Source organism: Ovis aries, chromosome 10, assembly GCF_016772045.2.
Source record: "Ovis aries strain OAR_USU_Benz2616 breed Rambouillet chromosome 10, ARS-UI_Ramb_v3.0, whole genome shotgun sequence".
Classification (NCBI taxonomy): Eukaryota; Metazoa; Chordata; class Mammalia; order Artiodactyla; family Bovidae; genus Ovis; species Ovis aries.
This window is the reverse complement of record NC_056063.1, coordinates 53,797,738-53,814,160: the sequence shown is the minus strand read 5'-3', so window position 1 is coordinate 53,814,160 and position 16,423 is coordinate 53,797,738. Positions and strand designations below refer to the sequence as shown.

Below are 16,423 nucleotides of genomic sequence, written 5' to 3'. Positions count from 1 at the left end.
TCTGAAAATAAAGTAAGTCTGTTGTGAAGCCATCAAGTTATTGTGCTTTTTTAATCTACTTTCCATTTTATTCTATGGCAGCTGGTCTCTTTAGCTTTTCATTTACTGGGGTCAGTTTGAATCAGAACTGTTTTTCTATAAAATGAAAAATCTGTTTTAAAAACAGAGACATAACTTTGCCGACAAGGGTCCATATAGTCAAAGCCATGGTTTTTCCAGTAGTCATGTATGGATGTGCAAGTTGGACCATAAAGAAGGCTGAACACCAAATAATTGATGGTTTTGAATTGTGGTGATAGAGAAGAGTCTTGAGAATCCCTTAGACAAGGAGATCAAACCAGTCAATACTGAAGGAGATCAATCTTGAATACTCATTGGAAGGACTGATGCTGAAGCTGAAACGCCAATACTTTGGCCACCTGATTGGAAGAGCTGACTCATTGGAAAAGACTCTGACTCTGGAAGAGATTGAAGGCAGGAGGAGAAGGGGACAACAGAGGACCAGATGGTTGGATGGCATCACTGACTCAATGGACGTGAGTTTGAGTAATCCCCAGGAATTGGTGAAGGACAGGGAAGCCTGGCATGCTGCAGTTCATGGGGTCGCAAAAGATTCAGATATGACTGAGCAACTGAACAACAACAACAAAGCTTTAAAAGAAATCTGCTTGGAGATTTTTTTTTAAATCATACTCTAAACAACACTGAGCGTGAACACAACTTTTACTCTTGACAGTGTACCACCAGGGCTGTAATAATCTCAGCATAGTGTATATTTTTTTAACTATTGGTTTTCTATTCTTAGCTATAATATATCACACTTTAATTTTTACTACTTCATGGATAGTTAAATTTGCTCATAAACTTGCCATTATTTGGCAAGTTGCCAGTTTACAGATGAATTTGCATTCTACTTCTGAACAATTTTTATTGTAAAGAGGTCCTATCAAACACCTGCTAGAAATCTTTTCCACGTTTTTCAATGAAGAGTACTTTTGCATATGAAGTGAGAGAAGACATGGTAGCCAAACAAATTTTAGCATTTCTCTCTTTCAGTTCCAAGTTGCAGTGAAATATTGCCTTCCAGACCTTGGTAAGTCTTTCTTATAATACTTACAGAATTTATACTCCTGGTGTTTCCTCCTTTATACCTTCATCTGAACCTTTATACCTTCATTTCTTTTTCTCTTTCATATGAAAATGACCTGCCTTTATTGTCTACCTACTAAGAAAAGATTCCCAGCATTTTCATTTTAAAGTCTCTTTATCTCTCTCTTATATACCTCAAGATGCTGTGTTTATTGTGTATTAATGTTACATTTTTTTAATCCATGCTAGTTTTATCCATGGGTCTTTATGATTATAGATCTAAGGAAAGAATCTTTAGGATTATTAATTACACATTAATAATGACATATTATTAATACATTTCTATTTCATTTGTTAATATCTTTTAAATGTTCCTTCGTAATTTGAAGATCCAGCAATTCTATGCTGGGAATCCCCATGGTAAAACATCCCCTTTCCAAGTCATCTCAACAAGAGTAAAACAGGAACTTGAAGAAGCACTTTCCGGAGAATGTGGAAATAGCATATTTCATTATGTAAATAGATTTTTCCTGCACTGGTCTGCATTATGACCAGACGTCTGCTAATTATACCAGAGGGCAAGACTACAAAGGCCGATTTACATTCTGTTTATGGTGCCCTTGATTTGTTTCTAAATCTGTTTCTATCTTGAGAACTAAAACAAGATAAGAGGTTACAAAGTATTTCATTACCAACAGTCACTGCTTTGCCTTTGGCCAGTGGACATCAGGGTCTGTGGCTCCCACAGCACAGTACTGGCCACTCTGGGAAGGACTTCTAGGATCCCCTTAGCATAGACACAGGATGCCCTAAGCACAGATGTGGGGCTTAGGTTTCTTCCTGAGCCACAGATGGACACAGTACTCAATATCCTGAGGAATCAAATGAAACCAGCTGGTGTACTCCTCTGGGTTAAAACTGCCTTCTTCTTCTGTTCTGTCCACATCTTCGGTCATGTTTATATAACTACTTCTCTTCCCTGAAAATCATTCTTAGTGAGATTATTCTCCTTGCATATATAGAGTTCTCTCTCATTGTGTGTATTTGTGTGTGTGTGTGTGTGTGTGTGTGCGTGTGTGACTTATCCACAGACGTCATTAAAACTCAGTTTTCAAGGGACAGGGGGTTGCATCTTGGATCAAGACTCAGGGGACCTGAACTCTGCTTCTACATTTGGTTCTTATTAGATAAGTGGCCTCAAACAACCTCTGTTCCTTTCTTCTCATAATTTAAAAACTCAGGTTAATAATGGATAGTTTACAAGAATATTGTAATAAATAGTATACATGGAAATATTCATTAAAAATCTAAAATAACCCTGTGAAGGTATAATGCAAATATCTCCATAGCTCTTGCTTATTTAACACTTATATATGTGCCAGGAAACCTATGTATATTTTAGGCATATTAAAATTTTTAATATTTACCAGTTCTTGAAAGAAGTATTATTATCCTCACTTTACATACAAGAAAATGAAGCACAGAGAGGTTAAATAACTTGCTGCAGGTCACATAGCTTTTAATCACAATACTGTACTCCCTTATATACAGTCCCTTGGTCATAGCAGACCCTCAAAAAGGAGAAAAGGGTAATAATTAAACTTGGAAAATTATATTTAGTGAAAGACAGTTGTTTAAAAGATGTCAGTACTGTTCTTTGACAAATCCACATCCTGGCCCATTAAAATAAGCCCATCAAATTTCCAGCTAACAGAATCTACTCTTACTAGTTATTTCATATTCATTTTCAAATGTATTTATGAATGACAGGAAATTATGAGCTTTTGTGGATACTTGTTTTGTAGCTGCACATTTGGCATGCTTTGTTTTTTGTTGTGAGGAGAGTTTGGACTTTATTTTTCATTGCAGATTTATTTGGCAATGTACAATAAAATTTGCAAACCTACATCATTTAAAGAATTATTTCAGACAAAAATTTCATGCAAGCAGTCATGAGTGCTGATTTTTTAAAGTCTACATTTATTAGAAAATTTGCTGGTTATCTCAAAGTCATTTCATGTCATATGTAAAAATCTTTATGTTCGAGTCACAAAATTTATTTTGAAATCTTTCCCATTTAGGGCAGGAGAACACTTCAATTTTCTTCTAATTCTAATTTAAACAATATAATCCCCTTATCTCCAAAGAAAGTCTATTAATTATTTCTCCTCTCATATTTTTGGTTGCTATGGGTACATTTGAATATTTATGAAATTGATCTATTGCTTTTCAGGCTAACCTAACCTAACAGCAGTTTAGAACTAGGAAACCCTACATCTGCTCATTTGCACTCATGGTGACCCACATAGCCTGTGGCTTGATCTATTCTGATTTCATCTTCCAAAGAGTGTATTTCAGATGCCCCAAGTTGGGACATCTTTCTCTTGTTTCACAGACTGAATGAAATGTTTAATCTGTCAATATAAGCTTTTGGCATTTTCTTATCACTTAATGTATGAGATTGAAGGACAGCTTATGAGACAAAGCACACCGACTTTATTTTGGGGGGGGTTGGTTAGGTTGTGTTTAGACCTAGTGGCACCTTGTGGCATTAGCTGCGGGAAGAAAGTGAAGGATCTGCCTGTAATCTCCAACTGACTCCCTCCCAACAATCTTTCAGATGGGTGATTGATACTTTATATTGCATGAAAAAAAGTGACATACAAACACTCTTTTGAGCCTTGCTTTTGAGAAATTGGGGAGCAGTCCCTGTATTTAGGAGGCCTGAATTCCCAGGCTCTCTTTTTCTGATGCCTCTGTCCCTTGATCTGACAACTCTCCCCTGACTATAGCTGTGGGCATGTTTGGATTGTCCTCATTGCCTTCATTGGAGAAGGAAATGGCAACCCACTCCAGTATTCTTGCCTAAAGAATCCTGTGGACAGAAGAGCCTGGTGGGCTGCCATCTATGGGGTCACACAGAGTTGGACACGACTGAAGCGACTTAGCATGCATGCATGGAGAAGGAAATGGCACAATATTCTTGCCTGGAGAATCCCAGGGACAGGGGAGCCTGGTGGGCCGCGGTCTATGGGGTCGCACAGAGTCAGACACGACTGAAGCAACTTAGCAGCAGCAGCAGCATCGTCTTTTTTCATGAGCACCCAAAGTTTGGGCTTACTGAACCCAAAAAGTCTTCTAATCTAACTCAGTCACAGTTTTGGTACATCTTGCCGCTCCTAATATCTACTCATGAACTATTTGCCCCATGGTTCTGTTGATAAAAATTTAGGACAATGATGAGAGCTGTTTAACAATTTGAATTTCTGTTTAAAGATGGCTTACATGCAGTGTAAAATGTAATTGTCAACTTGAGAGACACAGGGGATGTTCTAAAATAAGTTGCTCTGGGTGGAATATGTTTGCAACCATTCTACTTCTCATCCCTCTTTGGAGAACAATCTAAACCGTGGTCCTTAGTTTTCCATTAGAAACATGTCCTCAGTTATGCTGTTCTCACATTAGGAGCTTAAGGACAACTGCTCATGTTGCATTTATTGCAATGGTATTACTCCCAGCAGGAGGGTGGGGGGAGCAAAGTAAACCTTAAAAATGTGTAAAACCTCTATAATTCTGGGACCAACTTACTATAATAATCATCATTTGACAGTAATGAAAACTCTTTCTTCCTAAGGAAAGAACACTCTGCACGTTATCCAAGGGTGGGGCATGGGAAATGGGTCTTGTGGTTAAGTTATCTCTGGTTCCCGGACATCTATATTTCCTTTTCTGACAAGTTCATTTGTAATGTACAATGCACATGGATAAGCTATCGGTCACGTGAACATTTGAAGGAAGACCAAAAAAAAACCCTGTTGAATGAAAGATCATTAATCTTTTATAACAAGGTTCCAAAGCATACTCAAGGCATATTCTGTCCTGCTCCTTGAATGTTACCTTGAGGACATCTAGTCTTTGCTGGGGAATGATGTATTAAGCCCAGATCTCCAATAAATAAAATGAAATAGAATACTATTAAACTCAGTAGACAAATATTTGGATTGAGTACGATATATACAATGCACTGTATTTCAAAAAGTAACTAGTCTGTCCTATTTTTCTTTTGTAGAGAATTACACAAAACTCTATTTCATAACCTATCCAAGGGCCACAGAACCATTTGTCTAAATAAGACCAGCTGTGATATTCAGGACAAAAAAAAATTTAATTTAAAACTTTTAAAATGTTTTTTTAAAGTTAATTTAAAAAATTAAACTTTAAAAAATCACTTTATAAAAATTAAATACATCTGCCATTTTCATCTTATTGTATCATTAGCAGTATTAAGTTCACAAATGTATACCCAACCCCCATATGAATTTTAACTGAGAAAAGTAAAAAGAAGTTGGAAAGTTAAAACCATTCTCAAAGACAAGATGTACAATTTCTTGATCATACATGGAAAAGAACCAGAAAGCAGTAGGTGGAATTCTCTGGTTCCAAAATTGAAAATAGGTAGAGACTGCTGACAATTTGGGCTCTGGTAATAAAAACTAAAAATGTTATGTACAGCATGAGACTATGCCAGAATTCACAGCCTAGAACTTGGAGTTTTGGTGAGTTCACCTTGCCGTGAGCTGAAGCTCATAACAGGGGGGCTCACCATTTGTGTGAACCGATGGTTAGAGTTTTTATAAAACTGCATCACTAGAGAAAGAAGAGGAAGTAAGTAGGTCTAGAAATCAAGGCAAAGACTACACCACAAGTTTGGTGTCTGGTTTTGCACTATTTACAATATCACTGTGTAACTGACATCCTAAGACACACTGCAGAACATGACAAACTTTCACTCAAGATGAACCTGAAAATCAGTATTTCAAAATTCATGATGAAAAACTAATGTAGGAATGACAGCCATGAGATGAATTCAATCTGATAAAATGAAAAAATAAGCAATATGAAAATCCATTTAAAGTGTATATGTTGAGTATCTTCAAAGAGATATAAGAAGGCATAAGTCCATTGGATAAAAAGGAAGCATATACAATAAGAACAAAGGAGAGAAATGAGAGAAAATGAGAAATAGTGAAGTAAAAATAGTACAATAATACAGTAATTGAAATTTTTTTAAAAAAAGCAGAAAATCTCTACACTGGACCCAGAAATAGACACAATTAGTGAATAAGGAAAAAGCACTGAGATGTTCTGCCAAATCACTGTACAGGATAAAGAGATTGAAAGTATAAAAACGTAGTTAATAGTGATGGAAAATAGTTTGAGAGAACTCAAACATATACTAAATGGGCCTGTAAAACAAAAGAGGGAATGGCAGAAAAGCAATAGAGAGCAAGTGAAAAGTGAAAGTGAAAAGTGAAAGTGTTAGTCACTTGGTCATGTCAGACTCTTTGCAATGCCATAGACTATAGCCTGCCAGGCTCCTCTGTCCGTGGAATTCTCCAGGCAAGAATACTGGAGTGTGTTATCATTCCCTTCTCTAGGGAATCTTCCTTACCCAGGAATTGAACTGGGGTCTCCTGCACTGCAGGCAGATTAGCTAATAATTTTAACCATTTTCAGAAAGGTTCGAGTATTCAGACCATGAACACGGAGTGCTAAGCAGTTCAAATAAAAATAAAGTCATGTTTAAATTCACCATGGCTAAAATGCAGGTTATCAAAGATGAAGAGAGAAATCTCTTCAAGTAATACAGATAAATTACATTCAAAAAATACACCAACCAGATGGAGGCAGACAGGGAACAGGAGGGAGATTCAATGTAGTACCTTGTCTCATTGAAGAAGAAGCAAGAGATAGAGAAAGAATTTGAGTGAGAGAAAACTATAGTCAAATGAATATGTGAAAACAGAGTAGAAACAGAATCTACAGCATCCAAACTAGCAAGAGGAATATATTACCAGTCCAACAGAAAGCAGAAAGAAGAGCGTGCTTGTGTGCTAAGTCACTTATGTCCAACTCTTTGTGACCCTACAAACTACAGCCAGCCAGGCTCCTCTGTCCTGGGGTTAACTAGGCAAGAATGCTGGAACGGATTGCCAGGCCCTCCTCCAGAGGATCTTCCTGATACAGGGACCGAACCTGAGTCTCTTGTGTCTCCTTCACTGGTAGGCGGGTTCTTTACCACTGAGCCACCTGGGAAGACCAGAAAGAAGAGAAGAAGCATCTAAAAAAATAAAATAAATTAGAGAAGGCAAAGAGAAAAGTGAAAAATTAGAAGGTAGCTAGGATTCCAAATAAGTGAATAATCAAAATAAAAATTAGTGTATTATCTGATTAACAGACATCTGATCAGACTATTAAAAAATGAACACCCTTCTAAAATGAAATGACTCAAAAAGTTGAACATATAAAAGAACACATCTGACAAATACCAAGAAACAAATATTGAATTATCAGTATTAATATTGCAAACAGCATCTAAAATATTTGCTTTTAACAATGAGATACTAACTTTCCATATCCAATTACAGATGCTGATTTCATGGTGTTTTCAGCTACCAACTGACATGTGTGGCTTTGATTTCAGTTCAGTTCAGTCGCTCAGTCATGTCCAACTCTTTGCAACCCCATGAACCACAGCATGCCAGGCCTCCCTGTCCATCACCAACTCCCAAAGTCTACCCACACTCATGTCTATTGAGTCGGTGATGCCATCCAACCATCTCATCCTCTGTCTCCCCTTCTCCTCCTGCCCTCAGTCTTTCCCAGCATCAGGGTCTTTTCCAATAAGTCAACTCTTCACATCAGGTGGCCAAAGTACTGGAGTTTCAACTTCAACATCAATCCTTCCAATAAAAACCTAGGACTGATCTCCTTTAGAATGGACTGGTTGGATCTCCTTGCAGTCCAAGGGACTCTCAAGAGTCTTCTCCAACACCATAGTTCAAAAGCATCAATTCTTTGGCACTCAGCTTTCTTTACAGTCCAACTCTCACATTCATACATGACCACTGGAAAAAACTACATCTTTGACTAGACAGACCTTTGTTGACAAAGTAACGTCTCTGCTTTTTAATATGCTGTCTAGGTTGGTCATAACTTTCTTCCAAGGAGTAAGCATCTTTTAATTTTGTGGCTGCAATCACCATCTGCAGTGATTTTGGAGCCCCGAAAAATAAAGTCTGACACTCTTTCCCCATCTATTTCTCATGAAGTGATGGGACCAGATGCCATGATCTTCGTTTTCTGAATGTTGAGCTTTAAGCCAGCTTTTTCACTCTCCTCTTTCACTTTCATCAAGAGGCTCCTTAGTTCTTCTTCACTTTCTGCCATAAGGGTGGTGTCATCTGCATATCTGAAGTTATTGATATTTCTCCTGGCAGTCTTGATTCCAGCTTGTGCTTGAGAGGAACAGTTAATTTCACAGAAAATAGGATTAACTTATGATGTCCATTTCAATGGGACTTCTGAAAAAGAAGAGGAATAAAGATATTTATGATGGCAGGGATATAAGCAAAAAGGATGGTTACAACATTCAAAGCATTTTAAAATTTGATACAAGATGTCCTTTATGTCAGTATAGGTTAAATTTATTTTCTTCACACTATCAAGCTTTTATTTACTCAATAAAGATATAAATGGTGTGTACATACACACACACACACACACACATATATATATATATGTATATTAAAGTGTTTTAGATTCCCTGCAGTAAAGGCTCTGGTTCTTCATTTCCCTCTGTATCCCTGTTACAAGAGATTTTGCAGTCTGACAAAAGAGAAATGTGGTTTTTACCTTAGACTGTGGGTTTGTTCACATGACTTGCAATGGAACGCTTTTGGGTGTCATGTTAGCAAAGAGTTGGGAAGCTCTTGACTTCTTGAGCTAACTCTCTTGCACCTTTGCCATCACTGTGAGAAGAACATGCCTAGTTGAGCAGAGTTCAACCATCCTGGCCACACACAGCCTAGATAAGCCAGCTTCTAGATGAACCCTACACATAAGAGCAAGCCCAACTGAGATTAACCGAGTCACTCAGCTGAGTTCACAAATTTATGAGAACAGATCATGATTGTTATATGTCCCTCAGTTTGGGGGGTAGTTGATTATGCAACATTTTTTTGGCAATAGCTAACCAACACACTTTGCCCTATTTAAAAAAATCTTTTATTCTCCCAGAGCTTTTCACTGATGAGTGCTACTAAAATGCCCTCAGTCTTTGGTTTCAACCATAATTTAACATCCAAATAGAATTTAAGAAAACCAAAGCATGAATCAAGGAACATAAAATTTGCAATTTCTATATTAAATAAAATAGAATTTAAAATTTCCTCTTTTCATAGCATTCAACTCAGTACTAGAAAAATAACAATGGAATAAATCTAAATGAAGTAGAAATAAAAGAAATGGAAAGCATGAAAAACAAGTCTTTTGAGATATTAACTAGAACTAAAAGTTATTTGAATAGAATAAATTAATAAAATAAAAACCAGTAGCATCACTGAGGAGGAAATGGGAGGAATTCATCAAAGCATAGCAAAGAGCAGAAGCATATGAATGCAAGTAAATAAAAATGGATTATTACATGCAGGTAAAATGATTGTTAGTGAGTTAAGCATTAAGATATAATATTTTCCACCTTCTTATCTTGACATTTACACAATCCCTAAGTAATAGTCCTTATGTATCAATGACTATATATATTCTGATAATTGTAAAATTTTTATTTGCAGAAAACACTCCAAGATTTAGTGCTATAATTTTGCTTGCCTCTTACTGGCCTACTATAAGTGAGCAACAGTATTTCAAAACCCACATATTATTTCAACTCTGCTCTTTTTTCCCAGTGATCATTTCTTGAACTTTCAATTTGAGTTCCAGTCTGGGTTAATGAAATGGCCATCTGTCCAGATACCAATAGGTGAAGCCTTGACTGACTCCTCTCACTCCCACTCTACCAACTTGGCAGTTTGGTTCTGTGGATTCTTCCATTAGCTATCAACAAGAAAAAATACTTAGTACTTAAAAAACCATATTGCACAAAATATGTATTGACAAGATAAGAAATTTCTTGATGATGGCCTTAAATTTCTTAATGTTTTATTCAGTTCAGTCACTCAGTCATGTCTGATTCTTTGTGACCCCATGGACTACAGCACACCAGGCTTCATTGTCCATCACCAGCTCCTGGAGCTTGCTCAAACTCATGTCCATTGAGTCAGTGACGCCATCCAACTTTTCCTCCTGTCATCCCCTTTTCCACCTGCCTTCAATCTTTCCCAGCATCAGGGTCTTTTCCAATGAGTCACTTTTTTGTATTAGGTGGCCAAAGTATTAGAGTAGATATATAGATTTGATCAGATTTTCATTTTGCAAAAATGCATCATTTTGTTTTCAAAGACATGAATGGTATATTAAAAACTAAACAATGCCAAGTCTATGCTTTATTGACTTAAAAATGTGCAATTATCCTTGCATAGATTATTCATGACATTAAATATTCCTCCTATGTTGCCAGGATGTGACAACTGAAAACCAATATTGAACCACTTTAAATAAATTCAGAGGAGCAGTGGATTTAGGAAAAAAAGATTTCCTATTTCCCATTTGTTAATAGATATTTTCCCCATTCAAAGTCAGTGAATATTATGTTTTAGATATTAACTTAATGGAGGTTACATCTGTGAGGAAATAAAACATATATATACATACACACACACACACACACACACACATATCTCCCCCCAGTTCTTGGCACAGAGCTCTTAAAACTCTTGTAATTTCCTAAGTGATAAGAACAGTAGAAGCATCTTTTGTTGTAATATTTGGTCTTTGACCCTGGTTCCAGACACTGAGCTCCTGAATCCCTTGGAATTTCCTGGGTGGTAGGAGTGTCTTTTCTTCTAACGAGGTGAGTCTTGCTGAGCCTGTCGCCAAGAAGACCAAGCCATGATTAGAAGTTTGGGACATTCAACACCTGCCTTCTTCTCTGAAGCAGGCCTTGAAACTGAATTAATGATTGAGCATGGCTTCGTGATGGAGTCTCCAGAAAAATCCCCAAAGCATTAGAGAGGATTTAGAGAGCTTCCAAATTGGTGAACCCATGGAGGAGGGGAGAGGAGCAAGCTTAGAAAGGGCATGGAAGCCCTGTGCCCCTGCCCACACAACATGCTGTACTAGTGAATCTCTTCCATCTGGTTGTTCCTGAGTCATATCCTTTATAATAAACTGCTAAACTAGTAATGAAACCATTTTCCTGACTTCTGTGAGCAGCTCCAGCAAACTAATCAAAACTGACAAACGGGACTTCCCTGGCGGTCCAATCTTAAGACTCCACCTTCCAATGCAGGGGGTGCAGGTTTGATCCCTGGTGGAGGAATTAAGATCTCACAGGAGGATGGGGGGTAAGGATGAGGAGGGGTGGCGGTCAGTGGGAACCTCCAAATCATAGCCAGTTGTCAGAAGCCCAGGTGACAACCTCAATGGGCAGCCAGTGTCTGATGTAGGAGGGGAGGAGGCAGCAGTCTTATAGATCTGAGCCCTAACTCATGGGATCCAAACTTATCTCCAGGTAGATAGTGTCAGAATAGAATTAAATTCTAGGACACCTTTTAGGGTCAAAAAGAACTGCTTGGTGTGGGAAAAACTCCCCCTACATTTGGTGAGCAGAAGTATCTGAAGTGTTCTGTGTGAGCACTAAAGAGACACACAGAAGTAAGCTTTTTTTTCTATTCAGCATCTTAGTGCTAGGAGACCAATATATGAGCACATGTACAATATATCTGGTGAGGATAAGTGCAATGGACCAGAATGAAACAAGGTAAGAAGGCGAATTCTGACACAAGTACTATATATAGGATGGTTTGGGAAGTCTTTCTAATCAGGGAATATTTTAAGTCAAGGCTTGAAAGGAGTGAGGGAGCCAACTATGTGGATATTGGAAGAAACAGCAGCTCGATGGTGAGAATAGCAAGTGCAAGAGCCCTCCGGGTTTGGCTTGTTTGAGAAAAAGAAAGGCAGTCATTGTAGCCAAGAAAAAGGAGGAAGGGGGTGAGATAGAAGATAAGACTGGACAGACAATGGGTAACAGGTAGGCTGGGATGTCTAGGTCAGTCATGTGAATCTATCCAATTGTTCAGTTGCTCAGTTGTGTCTGACTCTTTGCGACCCCATGGACTGCAGCACGCCAAGCTTCCCTGTCCTTCAGTATCTCTTAGAGTTTGCTCAAACTGATGCCCATTGAGTCAGTGATGTCATCCAACTATCTTATTCTCTGTCATCCCCTTCTCCTCCTGCCCTCAATCTCTCCTACCATCAGGGTCTTTTCCAATCTATCCAGTTCAGTTCAGTTCAGTTCAGTTGCTCAGTCGTGTCCGACTCTTTGCGACCCCATGAATCGCAGCACGCCAGGCCTCCCTGTCCATCCCCAACTCCCGGAGTTCACTCACACTCAAGTCCATCGAGTCAGTGATGCCATCCAGCCATCTCATCCTCTGTCGTCCCCTTCTCCTCCTGCCCCTAATCCCTCCCAGCATCAGTCTTTTCCAATGAGTCAACTCTTTGCATGAGGTGGCCAGATGTAATTATTTAGTGCATGCTGTAGTGACTTATATTTATATAAGAATATAAATATATTTCAACACTTGATATTTAGTGTTTCAGACTAAATTTTAAATTACATGTATTGATTGACTATTAAAAACTAGAAAAAGCCATTCTATAATGCAAACATAACATTCAAAATAACAAACTATCACAAGGGTTCTTAATGATCATAGGAAAGTGCTGAACAAACTTCTTGATTTAGGATCAAACTGGCATTTCCTGCATTACAGGCGAATTCTTTACCAGCTGAGCTACCAGGAAAGCCCTGATTTAGGGTAGTCAGCCCATTAAAGCAACCAAATATTTATTTCTAAAAGGAACACACATTTTATGAGAAACATAAAAGTTGAGCAAAACCACTTATGAAAAGAAGTATTTTAACAAGATAGTGGGACTATATATTGCCTCACATTAGACAAGTTCATATAAATTCAAAATAATGCAGTTGGCCAAAGTGATCTGCATTGATGATACAGTAAGACTTTAACTAACCAGACAGCAAAGAAGCTGAGTTATGACAATGTAGCCCCAGAGGATGAACAAACGGACTTGCATAAAGGTTATAACACAATAGTAATACTTTTATTTAAAAATATAAAATATTTCTCAACCTACTTCTCACACATATCAAATGCTGGGAGATCCAATACAAAATTAAGTATTGGGAAGCTCTACTCTCAAATAATTCTTGATTTAATTTTTTTCTTATCAACTACTTCCTTATCTATTTTATTTCAATAATCTCTTTGACCATCCCTGGTCTCCGACTCTTCACCAGAATTTACTCAGAGGCAGTGAAATGTAGTGTTTAGGAAAGAGGGAGTTTAGTTCAAACTGCCCTGGTATGAATCCCTGCTTTGTTACTTAATAGATAAATGGCCTTAGGCTTTGTTACTTAACAGATGAAAGTACCCTCAACATTTATTTGTAAAATGTGGATAAAATAATATTTCTTTGTAGTGTGATTTTTCAGGATTAACTATTAATATAACAATGTATTTAAAGCAAGCACGCAGGCAATAACTTGATGATGATCTTCTAAAATATGATCAATAACAAAATGACCTTCTAAGTGATCTTCTAAAATATGAATCTAGTCTTACTCCTTCCTTGCTTAAAAAAATCCTTCAAAGTCCCTCTATCACTAAGAGATGAACAAATCTCATGGCAGACAGACACTCTCATAATTGGTGTCTCCTTTTTAAGCCTCATTTCTACTGTTCTCTATTATTAATAATCACATATTCAGGCCATCAGTTCAGTTCACTTCAGTCACTCAGTCGTGTCCAGCACTTTGCGACCCCATGAATCACAGCAAACCAGGCCTCCCTGTCCATCACCAACTCCCGGAGTTCACTCAGATGCCTGTTCATCAAGTCGGTCTTCTCCAACCCCACAGTTCAAAGCATCAATTCTTTGGCACTTAGCTTTCTTCACAGTCCAACTCTCACATCCATACATGACCACTGGGAAAACCATAGACTTGACTAGGTGGACCTTAGTTGGAAAAGTAACGTCTCTGCTTTTTAATATGCTATTTAGGTTGGTCATAACTTTCCTTCCAAGGAGTAAGCGTCTTTTGCTTTCATGGCTGCAATCACCATCTGCAGTGATTTTGGAGCCCCAAAAAATTAAGTCTGACACTGTTTCCACTGTTTCCCCATCCATTTCGATGAAGTGATGGGACCAAATGCCATGATCTTCGTTTTCTGAATGTTGAGCTGTAAGCCAACTTTTCACTCTCCTCTTTCACTTTCATCAAGAGGCTCTTTAGTTCCTCTTCACTTTCTACCATAAGGGTGGTGTCATCTGCATATCTGAGGTTACTGATATTTCTCACAGCTATTTGTAAGGCCTCCCCACACAGTCATTTTGCTTTTTTGCATTTCTTTTCCATGGGGATGGTCTTGATCCCTGTCTCCTGTACAATGTCATGAACCTCCGTCCATAGTTCATCAGGCACTCTGTCTATCAGATCTAGTCCCTTAAGTCTATTTCTCACTTCCACTGTATAATCATAAGGGATTTGATTTAGGTCATCCCTGAATGGTCTGGTGGTTTTCCCTACTTTCTTCAATTTAAGTCTGAATTTGGCAATAAGGAGTTCATGATGTGAGCCACAGTCAGCTCCCGGTCTTATTTTTGTTGACTGTATAGAGCTTTTCCATCTTTGGCTGCAAAGAATACAATCAATCTGATTTTGGTGTTGACCAGCTGGTGATGTCCATGTGTAGAGTCTTCTCTTGTGTTGTTGGAAGACAGTGTTTGCTATGACCAATGTGTTCTCTTGGCAAGATTCTATTAGCTTTTGCCCTGGTTCATTCCATATTCCAAGGCCAAATTTGCCTGTTACCCCAGGTGTTTCTTGACTTCCTACTTTTGCATTCCAGTCTCCTATAATGAAAAGGACATCTTTTTTGGGTGTTAGTTCTAAAAGGTCTTGTAGTTCTTCATAGAACCATTCAACTTCAGCTTCTTCAGCATCACTGGTTGGGGCATAGGCTTGGATTACTGTGATATTGAATGGTTTGCCTTGGAAACGAATAGAGATCATTCTGTTGTTTTTGAGATTGCATCCAAGTACTGCATTTCAGACTCTTTTGTTGACCATGATGGTTACTCCATTTCTTCTAAGGGATTCCTGCCCACAGTGGTAGATATAATGGTCATCTGAGTTAAATTCACCCATTCCAGTCCATTTTAGTTCACTATTCCTAGAATGTCAACGTTCACTCTTGCCATCTCCTGTTTGACCACTTCCAATTTGCCTTGATTCATAGACCCAACATTCTAGGTTCCTATGCAATATTGCTTTTTATGCATCGGACCTTGCTTCTATCACCAGTCACATCCATAGCTGGGTATTGTTTTTGCTTTGGCTCCGTCCCTTCATTCTTTCTGGAGTTATTTCTCCACTGATCTCCAGTAGCATATTGGGCACCTGCCGACCTGGTGAGTTCCTCTTTCAGTATCCTATCATTTTGCCTTTTCATGGGGTTCTAAAGGCAAGAATACTGAAGTGGTTTACCATTCCCTTCTTCAGTAGACCACATACTGTCAGACGACTGAGAAGAGCAACCCCACGTCCAAGGATTGGCGGCTGAGCGGGCGCAGGAGGGCCAAGAGGAGCTATTCCACATTCAAGGTCAGGAGAGGTGGCTGTGAGGAGATACCCCTTGTCAAGGTAAGAGAAACCCAAGTAAGACAGTAGGTGTTGTGAGAGAGCATCAGAGGGCAGACACACTGAAACCATAATCACAGAAAACCAACCAATCTGATCACACGGACCACAGCCTTGTCTAAATGAAACTAAGCCATGCCGTGTGGGGTCAACCAAGACAGATTCAGGCCATATGGAACTACAATTCTTATACTTCATCAATCCCTACTACTTTTATACACACTACTCTTTCACTTGGAATACCGTCTCCCCACTCTTCCTATTCTACATGGCAAAGCCAGGTTTAAACATTTAGCTCAAAATGTTGGATATGTTTTCCTGCTCTATTCAGTAGCCTTTTGTCATATGTCTTATATGACATATACATGTCATATGATACATAGGTGGAAATTTAGATGCAAGTTTTCTTACATTTGCTTTTCTGTTTTGACTACTAAACACGCAACCTTTTTGTAATCATAACTAAATCTAAATGTCCAATTAGTATACTTGAAGTCTGTGCATTAGAAAATATTTACATCTACAGAAACTAGATATCTGCAGCCAAGAATGAAGATTAGGTCAAATCTTCTCATTCACTCATCACTAGATTGTTATTGCAGCCTATACAAATGTTGATGTATATTTAAGGGCAGTACCACTCTTACT

The 16,423-nt window shown here is 38.2% G+C and overlaps 1 long non-coding RNA gene across 1 annotated transcript in view; it reads right to left on the bottom strand.

The window, feature by feature from the left end:
* Positions 1 to 3,049: 3,049 nt before the first annotated feature.
* The window catches only part of LOC132657261 (uncharacterized), a 119,691-nt gene continuing 106,317 nt past the window's right edge, over positions 3,050 to 16,423 (bottom strand). The window contains exon 3 of the long non-coding RNA XR_009595142.1: positions 3,050 to 8,453. This is a non-coding gene — a long non-coding RNA (uncharacterized LOC132657261). The remainder of the gene's footprint in view (positions 8,454 to 16,423) is intronic.